A 14,746-nucleotide genomic window follows, 5' to 3' on the forward strand; every position below is an offset into this window, starting at 1 on the left:
ACGGAGCAACATTATCATTCAGGTGATGAATGCCAGTCCAATATTCACTCTCTTTGTACCCTCCATTTATGGTCTCTACCAACTCCTCGGGACAATATCTGCTCTTTAGCTGCTAAATGCTCCACTATGTTCACCAGCTCGTCTCTGATAAGTCTCTCTTCTGTTTGCTGCTGAGCAGGTTGTGTACCGAGGGTTCATCAGAGTTGGTTTTGCTTGCTGCTGCTGGAAATGACCCAGATGAGAGATGTGAGAGTGCAAGCTGCAAAACAATGACTCTGAAATTAAATGCTCCCTAGAGTTGTACAGTCGGGTGATAATTCTGTAAGGGTTTGTCTCATTATAGACATTTGATTGATTGCTAATATGAACATGTTGGTTTGTGCACCTTTAAGAATACTTTAAACTCTTCAGATCAGAGGTTGTATGGGATTGTATAATACATTTGCCCATCCAATAATTAAACAATGAAAAACAAAGAATATTTTATTACACTGAGAATAATGTGCCTACCACTATGACTTCTAAATAACTCACAATAGGCGTGTGCTTGCTATTTCACTGTAATATAAAGAGAATGAGAAAGTCTACATGTAGTGTGCATATGTACATATAGCATAAGCCTATTTGTGTGAAGGGACAAATGTCTTACTAATACTTCAATAATGCAATGTGAATATGTTATCTAAACACACTAAGGACCAGAATGTGTTAAATTACTTTTTTTGAGAAATATGTAGCTTTACAGAAAGTGGATATCTCTACCCTTGAGAGAGTGTTTAATTTTATTTAAAATTGTTAATTGATTTGCGCTATCAGTAGTGTGTTTACGCAGCAGAGCGCCTCCGTTGGCCAACAGCCGTGCACTGAGGCAGCGGCACAGCGAAATGCATCTGTCCCATCCTGAATGAGAGGAGTAGGCGGGGAGAATGGATGGATGGGACTGACAGACTGTGTGGACTGTGCGAGACAGACAAGGGTATTACGTCGAACAGACAGCGGCTTCCCTTTCTGCGCTTTTCAGATGAGCTCTGCAGAACCAACTCTTCATCCACTGCGAACCTTTTTTACATGTTTTATTCTGTGTGAGTGCCATGCTTTAAGGAGAGAGGAGAGAGGTGGATCTATTTGCCTGACCCGGTGCCGCTCTGCGCACAGACAATAAAGTGGGAGCGAACAAAAGACACAAGGTGAGGAACGCTTCATTTTCATAAAAAAACATGGTCCAACCATTAGAGCTTAGCCTATTTGCCATTTAGTTTATGTTTTAAAACAATATCCATTTTTGTGATCACCTGTAACAGCTTCTCTGACAGCCACACGGTGCGTTTTGTTCTCTTTTTTTAATAACTTGCGCATTTATTGCTCTTATTTGGTAGTTTAAAACGTTTTCTTTTCTTTCTTTTTTACCATTTAAATGGTCTATTTTATGGTCCATTCTAAGTTGTATAGTGTTTTTGTGTAGAAACATGTCTTTTGTGCTCATTATGCCTCACTACATCAACACAAAACAGTGCTCATGTTTGGGTAGGAATGGACCCACACCTCATGTGAACTGGTAGACCTACATCATGTCTTTCTGCTGCCTGAATGTCAGCTGGCTGTTTAACTGTTGACATGTCAACAGAGTGCTTTGCTGGTCAGAAACTTACATTGGAAGTTGTTACTGGTCATTTGGACAGTTGAAGCACCTCGGCAGGAAACTGTGGACATCACAGTGATACTGAAAGGATGTGAGAAAAGCATGTACTTCTGTTGTCTTTTCAAAGTAAAAATTAAACTTTATTTCAGTTTGGGCTCTGTGGTCAGCTGGTCTCCTCTCCTCTGTGTGAATATCCTGTTTCCTGGACAAAACAAGCAATGGGGGGGAGGCATATGATATCCTGTGTGTGTGTGTGTGTGTGTGTGTGTGTGTGTGTGTGTGTGTGTGTGTGTGTGTGTGTGTGTGTGTGTGTGTGTGTGTGTGTGTGTGTGTGTGGTGCTGGGATTGACAAAAAACAGGATGGCTACTTTCATACAGAGCTCTATAAATATATATCACACATACAAAGTAATGTGGTGTGACACACGGCGGCGGGTCTGGCATGAGGAAACCCAGTGACAAAGGCACAGACTTGTATAGGTGCCAATATTGAATGTGTGCCTCATAAGAGAAACATGTGCCGTCTCTCTTTCTGACATGCACACACAGAGTGACAAACTGCACAGGCAGCGCTGCTTTGTGTTGACTTTATTCTGGGATGTTCAGCTGCTTTTAATGGGGTCAATAAAGCTATTAACCGTCACAGAATATTCCAACGCTGCTGCTGCTCGCCTCAGATATGAGTTATTTGCTAATCAGTGTCCATTAATGATCTTATGTCCATCCATACAAGAGTAAACAAGATTAAACACAACATCCAGTCTACCTGGGGAGAGTGTGACCTGAGCTGGTGATGTGTTCCCACCTCCTCCTCAAAGTTTGTGTTAAAAAGATGTTCATCAGCATGTTTCTTCTTCTTTCCCACACATCTTTATTATCCCCAGAGATTTGAATGAGAGCATTTGTCAGTTAGGCTATGTGATACTGTTGTCATGCAGGTTCATACAATTCAACACTTCTGCTCGAGAACAAGTTCCTGCCAGACTGGTTCTGACAACAGATTGCTTCTGCTCGGAAAGATCAAACTCTTGATCATGTGACAGGTTTAAGTGTGAGTTGAAGAGTTCCTATTAAAAAACATCATCATATATCAAGATCATGTAAGCTTTTTACATTAGGGGGTCTGGAAGGTACTTCATGGGGGGAAGTCTCTGGTGTGCAGTTTGTTCAAAACAGAGGAGAGACAGACATTAAAAAGTTTACACAAAAACTAAAAGGCGTGCTTCAGAGATTTAATATTGCCCTTATATAAAGTTGTGGTATTTACAAGGGACAGATGATTCTTCTTTGAAGAATCATCAAAACGGAAGCAGCAGAGGTAAAAAATCCTGACTTTTGGTTTTAGTACGATTAGTTAAGCTTCAAAAACACTGGATCCTACTGTTTAGGCCTCATGACATCATCAGGGTATGACTTTCTCCCTCGGAGGACATTATTCAACGCTCTGTAAAATAAGTGTTGTGACCCTTTTGCTGAACAGCCGCCACTGCTAAATGCTAAACTCCTGTTAGCTAAACAGGAGGTTAGCATTTAGCTTAAAATGCTAAGCTATTGTAACAATTGCACAAATGGAAATGAGTCATGATGGCAGCTAACTGGATCAAATAAGGCTGCATGTTTTAAACAATGGTGTGCTTTATTGCTTGTGAATTATACTTTTCATTTGTAAGAGGAACATTTTTTTCTTGTTTTTAAAAATGACATATGCTCTTTAACTTATTACAAGGCACAAAGCACCAGATCAACTGTTGACTGGAGTGGAAAACATAGATGTTGTGTGTTGGCACTTTAATATATGTAAACAGGTTTGCTGCTTGAGGCCTAATTCAGGGTCAGACACTGGAGTGTTTTATAGACAGTGTGTTTGTGGGTCAACAGTAATCAATAGGTTTCGCAGTGCAAATCAATTCCGGTCCAGTCCAGAGGCGACATCTGAGCGAAGAGGCCGGGGCCTCGCATGTTTAGTAAGTGTAGTTAAATTATTGAGTCTATAAAGGTTTGCTGTAAAGGTGCCCAGTGCTTCCAGTGCTTCCAGTGCTTCCAGTGTCTTCTGTAACATAATCACTGCAAACATGGTTCACACTGAAAGTTGTGTCAACAGGAATCTGTTCCTCACTGACTGCAAAGGCGCTACATCACTTTTCCTTGTGTCATGTCTGCTTTGTCCCATCAGACAGGACATCCTGAGTAAAACAAAGAGTCTGCCACTTAGTTTCACATGCAAAGCACAGACATTGTGAAACATCCCGCGTTCATTGTGTGTTTTTCGAAATTTACGATTCTTGCACACAAGAATTACCACGTGCGGATAGTTTTATGAGACAAAAATACTGTTGTCTTTTGTTTGATTGAGGGATTATGGTCCTTTAATGTGGGATTGTGGTGAATAATGATGTTCAGGGTTGGTTTGTGTGTTATTCCCCTTCAGAATAAAGCAGAAAACACGAGCATCAGCCCTGGAGAGAGGCTCTCAGCTGGTTGCTAAGTCCTCTGGGAGCTGGTTTCCATATCATTTAGATGAAAGAGACTGCATTAAAACAAGCTCCAATCTGTTTAACGACAGACACTTGCCATGTTTGTAGACAAATTCCCCTCAAAATCCAGCTCTCAAACCAACCTCCTTATGAATTATTTAAAGAATGGACAAAAGGATGGATTTATAGGTTACCCATGTGTATCAGTGGCTATTGACCCGAGCACTTCAGAGTAAAAGCCTCCCGTCCCGGGGGAATGGTGGAGGGAAATTAATCACAATTCCAACAGTGTGTGCTTTATGCCAACACAACATCCTATACAAATTAGATTTAACAGTCGGTTGGTTATTTATCATCATTTACCCATCATGATGACTGTTCTAATGAAAGAACTGGGGAGAAAGTAAATAGTTAACTTTATTTATGCTTTCTGATCAATATGTTAATATGTGGCAGTTATGTTCAGCTTTTATAGCTACATTATTTGATTCTATGTCTTTGATTTAAGTGAATTTTCTCAAATGAAAATTCAAATACAGCCAAGAATAACCCTCGACTTACAAATGACAAATTATCTTCGATAAACAATATTTCAAACTGAAGAGGGTGAAATCGTTATTCATAAGAGATACTTGATCCTGACATACTCAATCCAGAGCGAAAGTGAAAGCAGAACATCCTGGTTCTGTTCCAGCAGAAAAGCTCATTCAACCACATTGGCATTTGTAATCATGCCAGTTAGTAAACATGCAGCCCTGCAACATAGCTTTGCTCCTCAGTATGTGGTGCAGTTTGTCTTGACAGGACTGGTACATTTAGAAAAACTAAAACAACAACAATGTAATATTTGTATGTATTTGATCTTTCTGTGACACTAGAAGAAGGTTATCACAGATATAACCACGTTTCCTTGAAGTTACAATCATATGCAACTCATTTTCAACAACAAAGAAACATAATACAGATCGCGTTGTGTTTTCTATTTCTGTGACATAATGAGGAAGTTAGTTAACATACAGTATCTGACAAGTCGCAAGATGTTGATTCTGAGTATCAGTAGAATCTTCTTTGACAACATGTTTCATTTCTTACCTGCCAAAATATCTGATTGTGCAATACAACATCCTCTTGTAGTGACTACAGCTTTATTAAACAACCTAACCACAGAAGAGGTATAAGATACGAAATCATAAAGACAGATGAGAGAAAGCCTCAAAGATAGACATCACCTTTCTATAGTTAAGCACAGGACCAGAAATAACAGGTATGCTGCAGGTGGATGTCGGATTGTCAGAAATGGCTGACTTCCAATGTTGGAAAGATGCGGGAGGAGCTGTTTAATGATCCCACCAGCCATTCTGATGGACCCTACAGACCGTTAAGGTCCTCAGTATGCCTCAGACAAAGCCCCCTCACCTTTCTGACATCAGTATCTGGATCGCGTCCAGGTGTGTCTCCCTCAAGCTCTCGTTGTTCATTCTTCTCACAACTACTTCCATCCCTTTGTGTGTGTACGAGTGCAACACCATGAATGTCTTTGACGAGAGTCTGAAAGACAGTCGCTGTAACAGCAGTACATTGAGATCCTTCAGAGCAGGTATAAACACTTTGCCGAGGACCTAATACTTACAGTATATGAGGATATGGCAAATATGTAGTTTAAAACAGATGAGGACAGTTTTTAAGGAACAAAAAGTAATGCTGTGCTTTGTTTTTTAAATGAAATATTTTTATTTAGAACAGTTGTTGTGTCTCTCCTGATGATCACCGTCTAGATTTCCTTGTTAACCCACCTATTCAGTATTTAAAATCTAAATGTGGTGTGCTGCTGCACAGGTGGGCAGGTGAGATATAGATCCCAGCAGTGGAGCACCTGCCTCCTGGTGGGTTCATCCACAACCTCGGGCGATGGAGGCAGCCATGAACCCGACAGATGTATGCAGCGTTACACCCTAGAATATCACTCTTATTGTTTGTGTTCTCCTTCTCCTCCTCAGTGTCTCTCAGGCTGGCATGTAATTGCTGTGAGGTTGAGAAAATGAAAATCACAACAAAGCAAAGCCCTCTCCTGTCTTGTTCTCTGTCTGCATTGCTATTGGCTTGCCTGCAAGGTTTGGGAAAGAGGGGGCGGGTCTTCCCTGTAATTATGCTGTTGTGGGCCTCTCTCCATCCCTCTCTTGTGATCTCCATTTCTTCCTACTTTCCTCTTTAATACAAATACACACACACACACACACACACACACACACACACACACACACACACACACACACACACACACACACACACACACACACACTCATCATGAGAGCTCTGTGGTGATGATGTAGAGGGCATGTTTGAAAGCCTGAATGGTAATGACCAGAAAGAGACTCCCTGCACTGTGATTGTGAGTAAGGCAAAGGAGGAGGGGGCGGACGGAAATGTCCTGAGCTGCTATTATTATCCTCTCAGGCTCAAACAGAGAGGTGCATGGTGTCGAGACTGGAAAAAAATCAAGCAGACGTATACCCCACAGCCTCGGATCCAAAGTGATCGATAGTGCTCAACACTGTTGCACATGTTTAATGCCAGAAGCGATGGAGGCAAGGAGAAACAATTCTGTGAATATGTGATGCTCTGAGTCTCACAAAGTCATTTCCTGTTGAGTCGGTGTGCCTGATTTTTTCTTTTTTTTAACCGTGCCTCCATGAGTTAATTTGTTTTGGTTATATTGTTGATGGATTTACAGTGTTGGTGTCGCAAAATATACAGAGGTTGTATTTTCCTTGTCCTGTGTGGGGGACATGACACTGAGGACTATAGTTCCAGTCCCAATGTACAGTGGTGATGTAACACACATGGGGGTGTGGCCAACGCCTCTTTTTAAAATGGGAGGAGTTGCATGTCGTATGGCAGTAAGGGAGTTAAGGGATCACAATGATAAAGATATATTGTTTCTGTTCTTCATAAGGATGTTTATTTATTTTCTTATTTAAATCTTAACTATATTATATTTAGATTTTAGCAGTGTATGTTTATGTTAAGCCTTTCAGAATACACATTTTAACCATGACCTTTGAGGGGGACAGAGGGACATGCTTCTTCTCATTTTCAACCATGTTCCATACTTCAGGAAACAGAGCACTTAGAAAAATATCTTTGTGATATGTTTCTTACATCCCAATTACTTAAATTATGTAAAAATAAATAAATAATAAAAGTGTTTTCTTCCATCTCAGAAGGGTATAGGTGCTCACCCACTAGCATTCATCATTAAGTGTTATAGGAACCATGTGTTTAAAACCAACACCCCCACCTAGGCCGACACTCACTCACACACACACGCACACACTCACACACACACACACACACACGCACACACACACACGCACATGCACACGTACACGCACGCGCCCACACACACACACACACACACACACACACACACACACACACACACACACACACACACACGCATAAATACACACTATAGCCCCTGCAGTTTAGAAAGAAAGAAATCATCCAGCTGCAGTCACCTTCACCACTGCAACTTGGGATGAGGAGGAGAAGCAGGGGAAGGGAGGGAAGTCATTATCACCTGCCCCTTGGACCAAAACCGAGCCCCCTGCTGGGCCACTCAGGCAGGCCGCTCTGAGCTCTGTGACAGGGACAGAGGGCTGTGGAGAAAGGCTGCCTGTTAGCAGTGACATGGAGGTGAGATATCGATGTGTGGTGATATAATGACGGGAAAACATATCATAGGAAAGCTTGTAATTCAATAGAAAAAAAGCCATCTTTGATCTAGAGGTCTTTTCAAGGTTGCATTGTGTTCCTAATAGGCCTACCTCTACGAGTATGTGTATACCCTTTCACCTACTGTACTGCACTCTACTGTAGCAGCAGCACTCCTGTCTCATAGAGCGTTTACAGAAGTGTGCCCTCTCAACACAACAACTTCATGTGTCCGTCAGCAACAATAAGCTGTATGCATAACACTTTTAGCCGGACCAAATTTCAGCTTTGTCAGGATCATTTGCCGTGCAGTGATCAGAGAGGAGCAAAGATGGTGGGTCAGACATTCAAATGACGATTTACTCAGCACAGTAGTAGTTGGAATTGAACAACAACATTTCTAAAATCATACAGAGGATGCCTTAGCCTCTCTAGTCATAGTCAATGTGCAGAAATGAATGATGTGTGGACAGTGTTACTGACACTGATAGAAAGCTGATATGGAGGTGGTGTGCAGGGCGCAGTTGTAACAGGTGTCAAGCACACTGGGAGGGAAGATAATACTGTATCCCCAGGGGAAGGCAGGGGTAGGTTAGGCTGTGGGAAATACATAGCTGTGTTAGCAGATGTGCAGATACATTTGTCTATGTCTAACAAACCATACTGGGTTTAGAAATGACAGTGGTGCTGAAACGATTAGTTTATTAATTGAGAAGTCGATCAATGGAAAACGTATCAGGTTTTGAGTAATCAGAATGTATCTCCCTTTTCAAGCAGAATGCCAAACATGTAGTGTTCCAGCTTTCAAATGTGAGGATTTGCTACTTTTCTCAGTTTTATATCATAGTACATTTGATATATTTGGTGCTTGGACTATTGGTTTTGATTCATATATTATGTAAATACGATCACTAGTTAACAGATTGGATAACTAAAGGATTACATGTGTGAAAATCATGATTTGATATTTCTTACATTGCATAGGCGTTTAGCCGTGAGAATGGCACAAACTAAATTACTGGCATCCCCTGGTAATACTAATTCTGCCCGGATAGTTTTACAGTGTTGGTAACAATGATCTGCATGCAGAAGGTCACACAGTACTGTACTGCTCCCACTGAAAGAGCCTCAGTAATTACATCAAACACAACAAACTATTTCACTTTCAGTAGATAACAGAAGGCTGTTTTTGCAGCTGACACTTCTTCTCTGTAGAAACTCTGCTTCTGGATGTAGTGAAAGTTAGTGTTGCTAGCAAACAGTTATTTACTAATCCAACAGACATAAAGCATTAGCATTCATTTGGTGTTGTATTTATGTGCACGTGATCATTTTTAAGTCCAATATTCACTCTCCTTTTAGCTCCTTTTTAGCTCTTAAATAGCTCGGTCTCCACTGGTTACTAATAAAACGGTCTGACTCTTTGGCTGCTGCTGGAGGTAGATACCTGCCCCACTACCATTTGGTGGTAGAAAACAGATGCCTGCTAAAGAATTATAAAACGTGCCGCCGAGCTGAGGGGAACAGCAGTCAGGTGATAACTCTCTGAAGGTTTGTTTTGAACGACACTTTCACAAATTTACAAATAGGGATTCAAACCATTGTAAATCTAGAAATATTGATTGATTGATTGATTGATCTGGTGATGTTTGTTCAGTTGCTGCCACCCTTCATATACACAACCAAAAGCAGGTATTCTAACCAATAAAATATTGAATAGCAATGAGACATGTTTTCTATCTGCAGTGTAGCAGCTGTCTCAGAATATGTGATGGTGTAGTAAGAGTGAAAGTACTGAATTAGACATTCTAGCAGCAGTAGAGCAGGAGCACAGGTCCTGTTTTGAGGCTCTTTCTTCGACGGGGCTACCTACTTTTTTTAAATCCCTATTTGACTCCCAGTGAACTCACTGTCCTTTCAAATCATGGCACCTCTTGAAATCGCTCTGACAGAGCTGGAAACTTTCTGCACTTTCAGCCCACAGAGAGCTTTAGTGTCCTTACAGCAAGACAAAAATAGAGGTTTTCTGACATATTGGTGGCTTAATACTGACAGGACAGCAGCTAGGGACAAGAGGCTTTTACACCTTTTGTTTCAAAGTGAAGTCTACTTGTGCTGCAAGGGTCTGAAATGTGTCTACACAGCACATTGACTAGTAGAGGGCAGTTTTCAACACACAGTATCTGGATCAGTCCTTATTTCCCAGACGTATCATCTGGTCAGATAAGGCTATGTAACTGATCTGATTATCAAGTTATTAAATTGGATTGATAGCGATAAGCCAGAGGGTCTCATTACTGTACTTCATCTAAATGCAGATATCAACTGCCAGGACTCTGCTAATTGCAGATTGCAGCGACAAAATGGATTTACACACTTCAGTGTGTCTCTACAGTATGTACATGATTGGTTTAATTGAACGAAGCTATAACCCTTGCAGGGGGTTTTAGTGTTCATGACTCCACACATGTTAACACGTGTTAAATCAAATCAAACCAATTTCCTCAGTTTCCCCAGTTAAAATGTGCAACATGTCAGCAATCAACGTCAGCATCCACATCGCAAGGCAAAACAAGAGTATCCTATGTTTATAGCCATGCTAGAAGATAGAAATGCCTAAATACATGTCTCGCAGGGTGGCATGCCATTGTTCCGACGGCCCATTATTCCGAAACCCCAATAGTACAAAAAATATCCCGTTCGACCAAAAGCACATTTTTCCAAGAGCCCTTATTGTTCCAAAGGCCCTTTGCTTCGAAAGTACAAACTTTTCCAGCAACAATCAGAAGCACATGGCTAATTATTATGCAGATTGACATCATCGGACCTCCCGTTTGCGATATTTCTTTCCCTACTATGACAAAGGCACGACTTCAACGTATATATATGGCTGTCATTCTGCATAATAATTGGCCACGTGCTTCTGATTGTTCTGAGCAATGGGCTTTCGCAACAGTGTTTTCAGAACAACAGGATGTCAAACAAAAGGGCTTTTGGCACAATGGGACCTTTTTCAGACTATTGGTGTTTCGGAATTTCCCCTTCAAAGTTGAGGTTCAGTTTTGGCTGCATGGCTCTTAAACTAACATATTAAGAAGCTTAATCTGAACTGTGACATTCTCCTCATTCACAATTATCCATGGCAATTAAACAGATTATGATTTTAATTCACTTATATGTTTCTATGGGTAGTAATTCTCATGTATTTACTCATTTGCAGCAAAGCTGTGAATGAACAGCTTTGTGCTCTTATACACAGTGAACTATACGTGAACTCAGATAGTCTGTTCATAGATCATTTATAAAAGTCACAATATATAAATATGGGAATGCTTTTTTAATATCGGTTTAATACTCTTCAGATGCAAAATTATTTTAAATTATCCTTTTTTTAATTCTCCCTACAAAACTGTCCCTCCCTCTGTTGCCTCAAGGCTCATTATAGCCCCTTACTGGTGGTGTCTCCTCCCCTCCCCCAAATCCGCTTCATCTTTCTTGCTTCCTCTTTGTTTTATTTGGACGCCTGTGGAGATGTCCACGGTGGCCATTCATATTTTCCATCACTTGGCTATGATATTGAAAACTAATGACACAGGCTCTTTATGCTCCTTCTAAGAAACGTCTGGACAAATCTGAGCACCCACAGTCCCTCGGGGCAACGTTGTGTTGCAGCAGACAGTGTGGGGTTTATAGCTGACACTGCGGCCTCCACCCCCACACGCTTCCCCCTCTCTGACCTCCTCCTCTCCATAGCATCTGGTTTATACACACACATGGTTTGTCATGGCCTGTGGCCTCCAGCGTGCCCCTGAGTGTCGTCCCATACAGCAAGTGGAGCTCGCCTCAAATCCCCAGACGTAACCGACAAGCCTATAGGTAAATGTGGCAGCCTGAAGACCCGGGCCCTCGTCTTTTTCCCTGACTTCTTTTCTTTACTTACCCCCTGCCTGGCCACACAAAGCTGTGATTGACTGTACCGCCTAAACACACAAAAAGCTTTTCTGTCTCGCCATTTATTTGCCAAATGGAGCTTTATCACATGATGTTAATTGGCTGCAATTAAGATGTCTTGTGGGTTTGTTAAACACATGCAGTGACAATTTCTGTCGAGATGTAAAATGGCAACCTCTCAGATAGTGGCACGGTTGTCAAAAAAATCTAAAATGCGTAGTTTCTTTTTGTGTTGACTTAATGCTGTCAAAGCATGTGCAACTGCAACTGGCTGCAACTAATGACTAATCGAGTGATTATTTAAAAGATTAATAATTTGATCTATAAAATATCAGGATAAAAAATGAATAAAAAAGGTCCGTCCCAGTCTAAGTCTAAGCTGACGTCTTTAAATTTCTTGATTTGTAAGCCAAATATATTTAGTTTAATATAAAACAGAGAAAATCCATATTTAAGAGGCTGAAAACAGCATGAAAAATGTAAATTATAAAATGAAAAATGACAAGATATGTTTATGTCTAGATGCTCATACATCAGGCTTGCAGTAGCAAAGCCCATCAAAAGGTGGGACATGCTCCATGCGTGACCAGAAATGGCCCTCTTTCATGTTTTATGAACCTAATCTGATCATCTATGATGTATGACTACAAATCATTTTCCTGTCGAGTTTCATGATTACTGACAGCTGTGTCCACCTGCTCAATTTCTAACCACGAGTCACAGTCAGGGAGCTTTGCACACGAGCAGCCAGGGTCCTCTGAGGCAAGCCCGTTATAATTCACAACAATCCTGTGTGTGTGTGTTAATAAGTGTGTCAGGCATACTGCACAGAGTGTCTTCCCTTCTGCGCGTCAGCTGCAGTCTCAGTATGGGGCATGGCTCGTCAGCTGTAGGCCCGTGTGGATGACAGCTGTTTCCCTGCACCGCTCAGGCTATGATCACTCAGAGGCCTTCCCCTTTTAGACAATTAATCTATCACTTACTGTACATGGTAATTGCCATCCCATGTTGAAATGAGCCCAGGGACAGGGAACTGTGATGATCTTGGCAGCCACGGCTGCCCCTGTCATGCCCTGCCTTGTATTCTCAACAGATTCAGGCCTATTAATACTGAACTTCTGGGACTGAACAAAACAGTGGAGCTAAATTGTAACATCCTGCCTGTCTATATTCCTATTACTACTTTCAATCCAGGCATCACAAGTGGAATGAGGCCCTTATATCAGGAGAAAGGGCGTGACAGTGGCATAAAGATAATAGGGATACCCTCCAGACGGCATAATTTACCAATTTCCAGCACTACATGTATTTCCCCTTTTAGTCCCTAAGGGTTGTGTGAGACTCTCGATTTCCCCATCTGCTGGCTATAGAAAGGCATTGCAGTGTGAACACTAAGTATGTCAGCCACAACAATTGATTGTACTCCGCCTGAGGGGGGAAGTTTAACAACAGCTTGAAAAGAATGAGCCTTTAAGTGAGCACAGTCTTGTGTGCAGCACATGACTTGTGTAGTGAAATGGAGTGACATCAGAGGGGGTGACGGACCGTGGTGTGAGGTCATGGTGTTTACGGCTGTGGTGCCAGGCTCGAGACAGCAGCAATGTATACTGAGTTACACAGGCAATGGAGGCTGCCAGTGAAAGGATCACTTTTAGAAGAGCACTTAACCCCCAAAATAGCTTGATTGGGTAGTCAGAAGTCTGAGAGGACCACTTTATATTTTTTAATGGTCTTTCATGCATTTTGGTTGAAGAAAGTCCTCTTTACAAATAGATGATATTTTTTTTTACGAAGGTTTTTACGAAAATAAATGTTTTGTACATGGAAAACAAGCTGTATGGTTCCAACTGACAATTAAAAGGGCAGCAAGAAACAAAGATGCCTCTGTGCAACAGTTCAATGAGAGAAAAAGAGTCCCTGGTAAAAGAGACTGCAAGTTTAGAATCAAAATGTGTGCAGATTTCAATAGGAACAGGTTACTTATGCAGTGTCAAGGGCACACAAATGCCTCTAACAAGCTGGAATTAACAGGCAACGTGTCTATTCTTAAAATTTCTCAATAGAAACTGAAGGTTATTCTAGAGTTAGCACTGTTGGAAATGGATCAGGGAATATCAGATGAACATACTATGGACAGACAAATACATTCACACACACACACACAACCTCACAAACACTTGACCTCCATGCTGAATATCAGCCTCCTAGGGCAGAAACTGTGGCTGTCTGCTGGATGTGTGAACTGTTATTGTTCACAGTCACAACTCTCATTAAGCCGGTTTAATCGACAGACGAAGAGGAGGATTTAGTTGCTAAAGACCCAGATATTTCCATCAAGAGTTGGTAGACACCAAACCAGAGCTAATGGGGAGTGAATGTTGGATTTAAACGGCCAGAAACGCAACTCCAAATGAATGCTAATGTTGCTTGTTGCTAACAGGTTCACCAGGAACATCAGATGTTCCAACGCCCTCACGTGGCCAAAAAATCAGTTCATGAAGGTTTAATGAGAAGGTATGCATGATAAGGATATATTACATATATTTTTAGTAAAAGATGCTAAAGAGATAACGGAGACGTGGATACTTGTGAGCAGACAACTTGAGGATCAGATTTAGTGCAGACAGTTAATTCCCACTTTCCCCTGGGATGCCCTCTCTGAGCGCAGACTCCCACGGATTGATTCCAGCTGAGGTGGTTGCATCTTCTTACATCTTCACCCCAGCGAAACCACGGTATGGAGCATGGAAATCAACTGGGATTATCTGCCGCCTGTAGGCATTTGGCATATGTGTGAGTGTGTGTGTGCGTGTGTGTGTGTGTGTGTGTGTGTGTGTGTGTGTGTGTGTGTGTGTGTGTGTGTGTGTGTGTGTGAGTTCACATAAAGGGTGCATAGCTCTAGAGACAATGCCTGCATACCCTTACAGTACATTGAAATAAAACCACTCTCTTTGTTTCACTACACTAC

At 41.5% G+C, this 14,746-nt stretch overlaps 1 protein-coding gene across 1 annotated transcript in view; it reads left to right on the top strand.

The window, feature by feature from the left end:
• The first annotated feature begins 985 nt into the window (after nucleotides 1–985).
• The window catches only part of frmd4ba (FERM domain containing 4Ba), a 47,013-nt gene continuing 33,252 nt past the window's right edge, over nucleotides 986–14,746 (top strand). The window contains exon 1 of the mRNA XM_029431390.1: nucleotides 986–1,187. The gene's annotated coding sequence lies outside the window, so the exon portion shown is untranslated. The remainder of the gene's footprint in view (nucleotides 1,188–14,746) is intronic.

Source organism: Cottoperca gobio, chromosome 5 (genome assembly GCF_900634415.1).
Source record: "Cottoperca gobio chromosome 5, fCotGob3.1, whole genome shotgun sequence".
NCBI classification, from domain to species: domain Eukaryota; kingdom Metazoa; phylum Chordata; class Actinopteri; order Perciformes; family Bovichtidae; genus Cottoperca; species Cottoperca gobio.